Consider the following 12,158-nt stretch of genomic DNA (forward strand, 5'->3'; position numbering starts at 1 on the left):
AATATAGCGGACGGCAGTTCAGTACTAGAAATTTCAAAAAAGCTCATGTTGTCGTTTTTTTATAATGTGTGCAAGGTGCAAATGCCCAGGGAGGGGGAGGCTCAAGTTTATTAAGGGGATACAAATCCTCTGCTGGTAAAGGTAAATGGGACCGAATATTTATTGGATTATTTAGAAAAGGGGGAATACATGAGCTCGTGGATGGATTTCACCAACTGGAATCCGTCCCTCTACCCCGAGTTGGTGAAACGTCAAGCCCCCAACCAACTATTAATGTTAAAATCAGAGACGGGGAGTGATTTGATATCCAGAGGGTGTTCCCGGGTCCCAAAGTTTATTGCGTCAAAACTCATAGTGGGGATAAAAAGCAGGCGCGTAAAGGGGTGCCCAAACACTTTGTAAAGAGCAATTTCAACATGAGCGTGTACAGAGACTGTGTAGAAAGTAGCCTAGTGCCGAGAGCACAAGTGCTTGCAATTCGATCTTTACAGTATAGAAATTATACTGTGAGAGTGGAAAAGAATGCAATGTCGTGTATATCCGACAAAGTCTATGTGCTCGAGAATGGTGTGAGTGTCCTGCCTCATGGCCACTACCGTATTTCAGATCGGGTTGAATGCATAGACTATCGCAATCAACTTGGTCTGGATAAATTAACCTAATCTGACTAACCAACTAACCACCACCAACCCATTCATAAATTAACTAACCACCATCAACCCGTTCATAAATTAACTAACCCAACCTCACCTTAACCCAACCTCAACTAACCACCTTAACCACCACTGACCCAACCTAACCTGTAGCAGTGACGACAACTATTGTGTACAGTCCATTTCAGCCCCGCGCCCCCGGGGGGGGGCCTTCCCGCGGCCAGCGCCCGGGGGGTGGGGGGGTCCCGCCCGCGGCCAGCCTTCAGCCCCGCGGCCCTGGGGGGGGGACCCCACTTTTAAATTCACTGTAATGTTCAACTGTGCTAGTTCTTGTTCCAAGTGTTTTTTCAAGTGTTGTTTTCAAGTGTTTTTGTATAGAAAAGCGTTTAAAGACAATAAGTGTTGTACAGAAAAGTGTTTTTAAGACAAAAAGTGTTTTAAAGACAATAAGTGTCGCTGTTGATGGACAAAAGTGTTTTTTTATTTTTTGTTGTACATAAAGTGTCATTTTTATCGTTGTCAATTGTTCACGTCGATCAAATAGACGTTTTCATGTTGCCGAAATAAATGCTGCCATGAAATTTTGTCAACTGTTCTTGTTAGCGTACTAGATAGATCTATGCGAAAATTATTGCTACTACTTATTGATTGGACAAGTATGATTTACAGTTAGTTATAGTCCGACTGTTGTCAGCAGCAGCAGCAGCAGCAACATGTATCAATTTAAAACACCCTTCAGATCGTTTCTATGTGGGCCCTCAATGTCGGGGAAAACAACACTTTTAACTAAAATAATTCAAAATTGCTATAAAATGTTTTTGGAAAAACCGATAAAAATCTACTATTGCTATAGTATTTGGCAGGAGTCCTATGATCAAATAAAAGCTATTGCCATAACCATACCAATACAATCCATACGGGAACTTGATGTTTTCAATAGTGTTGAATCGAACTCGTGGTTGATTATTGATGATTTGGCTGAATCCATTGAACAGGTCTCACAGGAAATGCTACAACTGTTCACTGTTCGCTCCCACCATGAACACATTTCCATAACCCTAGTTCTACACAATCTGTTTCATCAGAGCAAATGTATGCGATCCCTTGCTTTGAATTGCTCCATCTATATTATCTGTCGATTTATTCGTGATTCTAGCTCGCTCATAACTCTCAATAAACAGATATACCCCGGTGCCCCAACATTTCTGTTGTCAGCGTACACTCAGGCGACTAATAAACCCTACGGTTACATTTTGCTGGATCTTAATCAGAGCACGCCCGAGGATCTACGTGTAGTCACCGACATTTTCAACAATGAAATTACAGTATATCTTCCGGTGAACAGTAGAAAAGGCTATTAGTTACCATTATGACACTGAAGAAACTACACGAACAACGGCATTTATTTTCCGTTTTTAGCACTTCAAAACCCTTGCTTAGGAAGGCCATACTCAAACATGGTGTTGACAATGATTTCATTAATATAATATCTTAACTTTTTTTAATTTTAACTGTGGGAATTTTTAAAGTGACTTATGGTTTTATAAAAAATAAAAACCAACTTGTTACCAGTTTCGGGGCGTTGTTTTGAAAAAAAAAGTGTAAACTATTAAAAAGAAAACGACTCCTTCAGGCAGGCGGTAGCTTTTTCACACTTTTACTGCCAATAATTGCAGGACTTGTAAACAGTTTTCTCTAGAGAGAGAATGGCTAAACCATATAAATTGACACCAATTGAACTTGTCCTCTCACCCGTCGAACATTTTGAAGACAATCTAGCAAATTCATTAATGATGAGAATATTGCCGATGACAAAAAACTGCTTTTACTCCAAGATGCATTGTTACGTGTAGACAAACATAAACCTTATCGTGAGCGACCCACCACCGCCACTGTTACCGATCCCTCTAAACAGGAAACATCTCCTTCAGATTCTGCAGCAGTGCATTCAAAGGAGAAAGACTTGAATTCAATTATATTGAAAATTAGGAACCTATTGCCACTCTCCTATTGAGAACAAAGTAACAGATTATTATCTTATCTCATGCTGGAAACTGCTGATGAACAAGTTCAAGTCGATAGCACAGGGAAACGAATTATAATTAAGAGAAAAAGTTATAATCTAGTTGATTTAATTTGTGATATGGTGACGAATCGTAAAGGACTTTTATCCTTTGACAATAATCTATACACCTTTCTAAGTGTATCAAGCTTTCCAAAAGGTCTTATTGGCAATAAAAAAATTCTACAGAGAATAATAGAATATAGTCCACCACCAAGACCAACACCATCATTTAAAAAAGAAGAAGAAGATTCAATATCTGAAAATAGTAGCAGCAGCAGTAATGATTTTACAACATCTCCGGATGCTACTCAAAAGCGAGGACGAATTGATTCATTCTCCAGTTTGCAAAAGGGGAGTGATCATTACACTAAGTGCTGGCGTTCAAAATGGATGAAGTTCTGAAAAGTGTCTATGAAAATATTGATGAAGTGGGAAGTTTAAGTTCTCCCAAACCGCTTTCTAAAGGTGTCTCCGGCGCCAAATTGAAAAAACCAAAAGAATATCTAGAGAATGAACCGAGTTGCACACTGCATCGGAATAACAGGCTTCATGCCAATCACTATTGACAACCTACAGCGCTTGCTCCCCCTCCTGGACTGCAAATATATAGCTTAATTCTTATCACAGTTCAATAGTGTCTCAATAACCCAAAAACCTACGGTAGAATGTGAATTCGTATCTCTATTTTCTCCGCACATGCAATGTCACTACAGTAAAAGATAGATGCTGGAGTTGCTAAGGCCATTGAAAGTATTCTTGACCAGGATTCGTATAGAAAAATTCAACCGGATCGTGGCAGTGAATTTGTTAATCCCCATGTGCAAAAGGTTCTTTTGAAATATAATACAACACTTCATCATAGTCACAGCCCGATAAAAGCTGCATTGGCTGAAAGATTAGTAAGAATGATTTTTCTATTAATTTCAAGATATTGTACCCTGAAAAATACACCGGCTTTCATTCATGTTTCAGATAAAATCATGCGAGTATACAACTATCGACCCCATTGATCTCTGGCCAAGTCAAGCCCTCGGGATGTTCATTACAATGAAAATACACTTGATGTTTTCCTAAGGCAATATTCCAATGGTGAAAAAGAGAAAAAAAATGTGAAGAAGAAATTGAATGTTGGTGATACTGTTCGAATTAATAGAACCACCAATATTTTTGAAAAGGGGAATTATTTATGGAGCACTGAACTTTTCAAAGTCTCCAAAATCCTGGACACCAAACCCACGACATATCGACTGCGAGACACCAAAGATGATGAGATTCTCGGCGGTTTTTATGATTATAAACTACAAAAAGTTAAAAATAATGGTGAAATGTATCAAATTGAAAAGATATTAAAGAGTCGTACTCCTAGGGGCAATAGACAGTTGCTTGTTCGTTGGCTAGGATACAACTCAGATTTTGATTCTTGAATAAGTGCTGAAGATATTAACAATGCCCAATGATTTCTATGTGACTTTCATGTCCAATGTTTCTGATCCTCTCTACATTGACTTGAATAGAACAAGTGATTTTTGGACGAAACTCTCCCCCACCATCAAATTCGACAACGGAAAGTATGAAGTGGCTCTTGTCGACTGTATTCTCAAAAATACCTATGACATCCTGAGACAAGATTGTAAATATGAAATAAAAATTAGACCCTACGATTGGCTGCCACGACCCTCAAGTGAGCAAGAACAAATTCAAAAAATCAATTGGATGGATTATCCATATATTGAATTACCCTACGAGGAACTCACCTGTATGAATGATTTATGTCGTTATATCAATAAAAGAATTTCCGCTCGTAAAAAATGAGCTTTTCATTTCAACTATTCAAAGGAAGAGGGTAAGATCTACATTAGTCCACCTATTGCCAGCGAAAAGGTTATTCTCAATGATAACCTAAAGGATCTTCTTGGCTTTAAGCTCAATATAATGAATGGTAAAACTGCCGAAAACACTAATTTCGTTTTTGCTGACAACCCGCTTGCCGTCACCACAGGCACTTGTATATTTCTCTACGCTTCATTTGGGGAAACATCTCGGGTTGATCATTCAAATGTTCCCCTCCTACGAGTTCTTGAACGAAAAACCAATCAAGAACATATTCACCACTACAATATAAAGCATCTTCAGTATATTCCTTTAAACACTTCCTATTTGGAACTCTGTCAGTTAACACTAAGAACTGAATTGGGTGATCCCATAGCGATTTCAAAAGGTTTGGCTGTGATTACATGCCATTTCCGTCCCATCGTTCAAATTCAACAAGATGTCTAATAGAAAAGGGGTATTCACTTGTCCTGATATTGACTGCTATGTTAATACTCTTGGCCCAAGACAACAGGGCAATGGAATGGACTATTGTAAAGGTCACTCGTCAATGTCTGGATATAGTCTTGGCAGTTTGTTTGCTAAGTCGTTTCGCTCTTCACTACCACTGACTAGAAAATATCTTGTACCGGCTGCGACTGACTTTAAATTATCTACAATAAATGATTGAGGCTCTGGCAAAGATTTAAAGTACAATGCAACGGAAAATTTTAGGTACATTGTGCAAACCCTTAGCGAACAACTAAAACAAAATGGCAAAGGCTTAAAAATGTCTAAAAGCAATGCATCTCTCATCAGTCTCTACTCATGTTGGAAATGAATGACATCACCCCTCCTGTCAGAGAAAAGAAGGAAAAAGCCAACACACAGTGTAAACAGAAGAAGAAGCTCAAGGAAGAAAATTGTTCGATCGAAACTAGATTTCTTCTCTTATGATGTCCTACCTGCCACATAAGGATTCTCAACCTTCAATCACCGCCTCATTGAATCTATTCAATTCTGAAAATTTTGATGTGAGTGTCAAGCATGGATACTATGAACAATTTTATCCACAACAACCCCTCTCCGATAATATCCACTTTCAAATTTAGTCCAATGAAGACTCCTTTATGGACATGTCTTCAACATTTATAGATTTACAAATGAAAGTTCGGAAATTCGATAGTACAATGGCAATTCGGGCCGATGGACTATCCTATGAAAATTGTATATTACATAATTTATTTCGTCAAATTAGTGTCTACATCAATGGCATGCTGGTGAGCACAAGCAACAATCTCTCAAATTATACAAGCTATAAGCAATTCATGCTGATGACACCCAAGTCATAAAAGGAATTGAGAGGTACCTCCAATGGATATGAATATATGACTAATACTGATAGTACAGATGCACTTAAAAATGCTACAACTAGTGAATTACATCTAGTTTGAAAAATATATCATGAAATATTTAATATACCCCAATTGCTGCCGCCCAATGTTAAAGTGGATATAAAACTGACGCTTGCACCCTCCAATTTCATATTGAGAAAAGAACTTGCTGCCAATCCTGATGTAAGTCTCTCCCTCACCTCGGCAATACTTCATGTACGCAAACAACAGGTCATGAGTTCTGTTGCTTTGGCAGTGGAAAAACTGAGAGCCAATGGAAATAAAATTAAACTACTTGTTCCTCATACAATCACCAATCAACGTCATATTGCCATGGGCTCACACACCTTCACCGATTCATCCTTTATCAATGGCGAAATTCTGTCAAAACTCGCTTTGGCATCTGTGAAAGAGCAGTAGTGCAATAGTATAATTGTATGGTTATCGACCTAACATCAAATTGTCTGGACTTCCATTACTATTACATAAAGTAAATTGTGTCCCACTCTTAACTCTATCCTTCGATAACCCCCATTGAACATTGTATAAGCTGAAAATGCACAGAAAAGGTCCTGACTCACAACTATTTGAAAATGGTATAACCGAAGATATGTTTGCTAAAACACATGGTATCATTGTTTTGGATTTGTCTGGCGCACAGGATATGAGTATAGTACGTACGGGGAGTGTGCGTTTAGAGTGTACTTTTGCCAACCCATTGGCTGAGAGTATTGCACTAATCTCACTAAATCAATATGAAACCTATTGGGAAATCACTCCCGAAGGCAGTTTTCTACTAGACTTGGCACCATGAACACCAGTCAAATAATCAATGCATTTAATATGGATCCCTAGATGTACCAGTACAAATCCTATTGTCTACCCTCGGACTATCTCGGAAAAATTCAAAGTGCCAACAATACCTTGATTATTGTTAATAGCAGTCCGTCGACTGTGCTGACGGGTCATTGGCTGTGCATCTTTCAAACAATGAAGACGATTGAATTTTTTGATCCTCTTGGTCTAGCCTATTCATTCTACACACCCCACATAAGCAACTATATTGAGAGCAGTGGGAAAACTATTATTCAAAATAGAAAGAGGGTGCAGGATCTAACGACTAAAAGATGCGACTTCCATGCGGTACTATATATTGTGTTCCGATGTCGCGGTTATACTTACAAGCAGTTTCTCCACATTTATGGTGACAATTCCCGTCTGAACGACTTTCTAGTGGAGAATATACTCTCAGACCTATACAGTATTGATTTCAGTGCCCCAAGAGTAAAATGCTTTAAAAATGTTTGTGAATTTGACTATTAATAAAATGAATATATATATAGACAACATCGTATTTAAATCTTCACTTTAGATTTCTTCTTCTTCGATGTATAGGCAACTGTCGTGAACCACTAATGCCGGTAAATCATTTGGATTCACTGAATATTGATCTTGCTTGACTGCAAAGGCAGGGTCACATTTTCTACAGTACAATGTAACTTCACTCTTGTCATATCTCTTTATATAGTCAATGATACTATTTACATTCATATTATGAAATTCACGAGTTTCAATCTGTCTATTTGAAGCAATATCACATACAGTGTTTTCAAATGGTGAATCACATTCGGTAACTGCCAAATAAAAATCACTTGGTTAATAGTCATAATAGGCAGTATCGTCACAACGATGACGTAGAAACAATATTGTCTTGTTACCCCAACAGTTGAATCGTAGACCAGATTCCTCTTCCCAGAATAATTTAAATCCACGACGATACCAATCTCGTAGAAATAAACTAAAATCACGTTTGGGATTCTTTCCAATCATAGCGGGGTAAGTATTCTCCCACTGATCACATTTATCATAGTGACAATTGGAGCATAGGTGCCCTCTAGGGTAAGAGTCACACACCTCCTCAAGACATGAATTACATCCTTTAGTTTGTACTGCATAGCCTCTATGTATTTTACAAGGATTACATAATTTGCACTTTTCACTTTAGTCATCAATAGTTGTACAATTCTCACATTGAGTCCAACTGCCAAGAGTGTACATGCACAATGGACATATATAGAACATTTTTTTTTTTTTTTTGGTTTCCAATGTCACTTGACTCACTCACAGCTAAAAAGAAACTGATCGTTCCTGCCGACAGATAAATTCAGTGCGGGGAATGGGGAGAGGAGTAGCTCTGTGACGTTACCTCTTTCGAATGACGGAGGAGCCATCTACATTGAATCCATTGGCAATGTTTTCAAAAGTATATCCACGATAATATTCTGCTTTGTTCCAATTAATATATCAATAAATTGACTATAAGCACTTGAGTCACATTTTAAAAGTTTCATACAATAGTCCAATGGGGGAGAATCAGTCCTCATTATATTGTCAAGTGTTCCCTGACGAGAGAATATCCTGCGTTGAAGAGATAACTCGAGAAAATCAAATGTTTTTACATAAACACTAGATTTATCTAATTCTCTCTTTCTCAAATTTATTCATTTTTTAATCCTTTCACTCTTACTGCTGACTCTAGACTAACACTGATTCGCTAGCTCCATAACCATAAAAGAGATGGTACATTTTTGATTTAGAAACAATTTTATTGAATAATTACAGTAACATCAACAATACTAAGCACGTACAATTAGCGATACAGTTTTTTGTCTTCAATATGTTTCACCAACGCACTTATAGCATATTGAAGTCTATTCACATGGGCTATATCAACTTTAGCAGCGAAACATAATTGATCCTCCATTTTAAATTTGCTCAAGGATATCACATATCTTGCATATACTTCATCCCATTCTAGACAAAGCCGTGATCCTCTTGTGATTTCCACCGCAATGTTTGGTGCTCTTGTATTATTGCCTCCAACTCAACTATCAACTTCTAATAGGGTTAACATTCCACTCATCGTCAGCACAAATATATATATCCAAATGAGTAAAGTCAAACTGTTCTCACTCCTTTGAATTCTATTCACAGACTAATAAAACTATAGCATAAATCCTTTCCTCATATTCCCTCCGCCGCTAATATGTAAGCAAGCCATCTGATTGGCTGAGAAGGGGGATGTATCCGACTCACTGATTGGCTGAGAAGGAAACACATGATCTAACTGTTTCCTATTCCTGGAAACTCTTAACATTCACCTCAAGCATGCACTTGCCCAAAACAACAAATACTGTTTCCTATTTCTGGACACCTTGACATTCGCCTCGAGCGTGCACTTGCCCAAAACAACAACAAATAAATCGACCTTGGAAAAAGAGGTCATTGACCCCATTAACCACGTGTTCTCCCTAGGGACTCTATGCCCATATTAGGTGTACTCGTGGGGTTTTAAAAACAAGTGTCCGGATCGGGATTCGAAGGGGTATTGTACTCGTGGGGCTGGTACCCCCCTTTCTACTAACGTTTTTTTTTTCACCGTTTTCTTACATCCAAAACAGCATAGAATCCAATTATTAACAAAATAACTAAGCCACAGCAAGTCCTTTTTCTTTTCACAAAACGTGAATACAGCGAAACGAATTAATTCACTTATTGCGAAACTGTCCACTGTACTTTTTCGTTAAGCAAGAAGGACTAGACCGAAAAATATTTTTCCAACCTAATTGATGCCATTTTGAAGCTTAATTATAAGCAAGGCTGGCTCTATTTATTCTTGCTTGGTATGAACTTCCCTTAGACAGGCTTATTTGCTTTCCCCCGACGAACTTTGCAACAACTGACATGTAGCTTTCAACTAAGTTTGTAGTTGCATCATTTCGGAGCTGCTCTGCTTTTCGACATACAACCTCTACCCCTTTCATAACATCCTCAAACACTTGCATGGGCAGAGTATTCCACTGACTTTCTATTTTATCCTTAAGGAATTCACCAATCTTAAGGCAACAAGAATCGTATTTTGTGTGGTTTCCAAAAGCATGGTACGGACCTCTTTTTAACAAGTTTTTTAAACTCTCCGACCGTTCTATTATTTTCGGAATTTATTTTGATTGAACCCCTTAAATTTTTGGTCAATTGTTGGATAATTCCTCTGCGAAGAAATTTGGTGTACAAAACTTTCTTATTTTTGCACAAGTTATATAGATGCGTTGTATTACAAGTTATATAGATACGTGATTGGCACATTCATCTTTCCATATGTTTGAACCGTAAGTTGCCTTCCAATCACTTTCGACTATTAAAAAGGGCACAAGCCACTCCAATTTCCAATCAAATGGGCCATTTTCGAAGTTTCTACGACAACTCCTTCGATACGAAGTGCCCGGTCTAAAGAAAAAAAAAAAATAATATATTGTGCCAACATCGTTGTTTACTTAGGCGGCGCGATTGCGCTGCCTATGATACAGAAGCTACTTCACTGAGGAAATGTCTTAGATTTACAATGCAGTTTCCATCTGGAACTCGAGATAAGTCAATACCAGTAAATGTTGCTGACCCATCAATACCAGAAGAACCACCACTGCTTCCCAAATTCTCTGCTTCGTTTATTTTAGGATTTACTGATAGTTGTTCTGTAATTTCAGATGAGGTTGAAAAATCATCTGTTTGTTCTCCAAGCTGCACCTTCCTAAAAAGTATTAAAAATAAAACATAAAAGGGAATTCTGGTTGATAAACCTATCATTCACAACATATATACACATAAGGGAAGTAATTATTTATGTATTGGAAACACTATAACTACTACTAACAACTCACCGCAGCACCAATCCACCCGAGGCCAACAGAGCTACACATGCTCCCAATCCATCTTATTCTATTCAAAGCCCCTCTTTTTAAACCCTCCATCGAAGTTCCTATTTCCCTTAAATCTTCCTTTATGACATCATTACACTCCAACCGCAGACGACCTGCTTTCCGTTTAGCCCTAGGCGGTTGCCTTCATAGTTTGCCATCCGTTGAGCCTTCATAGGTTGGCCGAAAAGGACAATCTTCAGCAGTCTGTCATCTCTCATCCGCAAAACGTGCCCTAGCCATCATGGGCGTAGGCAGCATCTTGTGTAGGGGGAGGGGGGGGGCAGCCTCTTGTGTGATGGAGGGGGCGGGATCTTACTAATACTTTCCGAGGTCCTTTGAATATAGGTCTGTAGAAACTAGTCATTCTATATTTCACTAAAACTCGGCCTTTAACATTTTCCATGTTCTACTTTTCCTGCAACAGTATAACATAAGAGAACCACTATCCTACTTCCAATTTCCAGAAAACATAAACACCATAAAAGCGATTTGACACAAATCACATTTTGGTTAGATAACAGCTTCTTCTAAGAATTCAACTCAAAAGTTTACAGTTGGGCAAAATTAAATATTAAAATTGGTATAGGGGAGACTGGCCCACGTCAAGCCAAAGGAAACAGTTTCAATACAAAAACCTATGGGGCTTCTGGTGGATTATAAACGCTCTGACAGATGGCAGTGTATTTTTTTTTTTAAAGTCTGACCTTAACTAATACTTTTACCAAAAATTTGATTAACTCTGGAATTTTGTTCAATTTTGTCTGAAAGCCTACGCCTAATTACGAATACTAGAAAACTCGCGTTGTAAATTCACATTGTATTCTCCTATTATTTGCCTGTTTTTGGCAGCTTTCGAAACGTGCCATCTTCACACCAGTTTGCTGTTAGTATTTTTTCATCCTGTGGGATAGTGAACTCCCATGTTCGGCCACAATACCCAGGGTAAATTCGGCATGCCGTACCAAGGTGCCCAAAAGTGGGCTATGCTTGTTAAAGCTGTGTAAACAGCATATTTAAAGGTTGAAGGCAAGCCTAATACCCAAAACTGTATTATTTCTGGCGTTGTTTAATCCTGTCAGAACAGTAGGTGAACTGAAGTTCTTTTTTTTCCGTTAAATTTCATTCACGATAAAATGAATAAAAGTAAAACAGAAGAGAAAAGAAAGAAAAGTGGCTGTGATCCAGAAGAAAATAAAATAGCAGTTTTTTCTGTCTTATTCTACAAGAAATCAGTTGGATTCTCTGGAAGTACCATGGGTGTCCCTAGAGGAACGCTGCAAGACTACATAAAAAAAAAAGTTGAGAAGCTGAATATCCCTCTAAAAAGTCTGGACCTGAATTTCCTTACACCCTATTAGAACCTATGATCAACATTTACAGAGGAACAAGCAAAAAGACTAAAAACTTACTTTAAAACGATAGCTTATATGCTTTCGACTGTATTCCCCTAAAAGCGTGTACATTTGCATACACTTATGTC

This window comes from Artemia sp. Qi Xiang Cuo, chromosome 17 (genome assembly GCF_049724085.1).
Source record: "Artemia sp. Qi Xiang Cuo chromosome 17, ASM4972408v1, whole genome shotgun sequence".
Classification (NCBI taxonomy): Eukaryota; Metazoa; Arthropoda; class Branchiopoda; order Anostraca; family Artemiidae; genus Artemia; species Artemia sp. Qi Xiang Cuo.